This window comes from Colobus angolensis, unplaced genomic scaffold, assembly GCF_000951035.1.
Source record: "Colobus angolensis palliatus isolate OR3802 unplaced genomic scaffold, Cang.pa_1.0 Scaffold40, whole genome shotgun sequence".
Classification (NCBI taxonomy): domain Eukaryota; kingdom Metazoa; phylum Chordata; class Mammalia; order Primates; family Cercopithecidae; genus Colobus; species Colobus angolensis.
In genome coordinates, this window is record NW_012117377.1 from 5,580,893 (window position 1) to 5,582,533 (window position 1,641).

General features: G+C 36.6%; 1 protein-coding gene across 3 annotated transcripts in view; it reads right to left on the reverse strand.

The window, feature by feature from the left end:
* The window catches only part of AKT3 (v-akt murine thymoma viral oncogene homolog 3), a 362,354-nt gene that overhangs the window by 171,158 nt on the left and 189,555 nt on the right, over window positions 1-1,641 (reverse strand). The window lies entirely within an intron of this gene.

A 1,641-nucleotide genomic window follows, 5' to 3' on the forward strand; every position in this document is an offset into this window, starting at 1 on the left:
ACTAAATCAGGAAGAAGCTGAATCCCTGAATAGACCAACAACAAGTTCTGAAATTGAGGCAGCAATTAATAGCCTACCAACCAGAAAAAGTCCAGGACCAGACGGATTCACAGCTGAATTCTATCAGAGGTATGAAGAGGAGCTAGTACCATTCCTTCTGAAATTATTCAGAAATTCAGAAAATGAGGGAATCCTCGCACACTCATTTTATGAGGCCAGCATTATCCTGATAAGACTATGTTCCATTCTGATCAATGTACCATGTTTACTTAAAAATAATGTCTCTTCTGCCACTTTTGAGTGTAGTGTTCTACAAATATTAGGTATATCAAGGTGGTTGATAGTGTTATTCTATGCCTTAGCTAATTTTTTGTGTAGCTGCTCTACCAAGTGCTGCGAATTTTTAAATCTCCAAATATGGTTGTGGAATTGCCCATTTTTATCTCTTTAATTCTGTTATATGTGTTGATAACTGCTATATCATCCTGTTCAACAGACACTTCTCTCATTATAAAGTATCAGAGTAATCTACGGTAATACATTTAATTTGAAATGATATAATATAGCAATCCATCCTTCTTATGCTTACTGTTTCCATGACCGATCTTTTTCAATCTATTTATTTTTAACCTATATCTTTATCTTTTTCTCCTTTCCTGCCTCTTTCTTAAATTATTTTACATTTTTTCAGAATTCAATTTTAATTTTCCTGTTGGCTTTTTAGTCATCTTTTTTGCAATTACTTTTACATATAACCTTAGCTTTACATGGTCCACTTATGTAATATATGCCAGAATAATTTTTTTTCTAATTCCATTTCTCCTCCAATTAGCCTGGTAGCCATCATACTCTATCCTCTTACTAGTTGTAACTGAAATTATAACATTTAAATTTGACTTCAAAAAGTCTAATATGTCCATACTTTTAACTCGTACCAGAAAATACAGCAACCTCACAAAAAATTAACCCCATTTTTGTCAGGACCTCAATTTACGTTATTACATCAGATATTTTTCATTTATATAATTAAAGCACAATATAAATTATTTAAAAATCAATGCTTATTTTTATTTATTGATTTAAGCATTTTGCTTTTCATTCCATTCTGTATTTATCCTTCAATCAGAGATTATTCTTATTGGGTCTAAAGAATAATAGGACAGGGGGGCGCCCAAGATGGCCGAATAGGAACAGCTCCAGCCTCCAGCTCACAGTGTGAGCGACACAGAAGACGGGTGATTTTTCCATTTTGCACTGAGGTACACACCACACCTCACACCTCACACAGCTGGGTACACCTCTGAGACGAAGCTTTCAGAGCAAGAATCAGACAGCAACACTCGCTGTTCAGCAATATTCTACCTTCTGCAGCCTCTGCTGCTCATACCCAGGCAAACAGTGTCTGGAGTTTACCCCAAGCAAACTCCAACAGACCTGCAGCTGAGGATCCTGACTGTTAGAAGGAAAACAAACAAACAGAAAGGACACCCACACCAAAACCCAATCAATACATCACCATCATCAAAGACCAAAGGCAGACAAAACCACAAAGATGGGGAAAAAGCAGGGCAGAAAAGCTGGAAATTCAAAAAATCAGAGCGCATCTCCCCCTCCAAAGGAATGCAGCTCATCGCCAGCAAT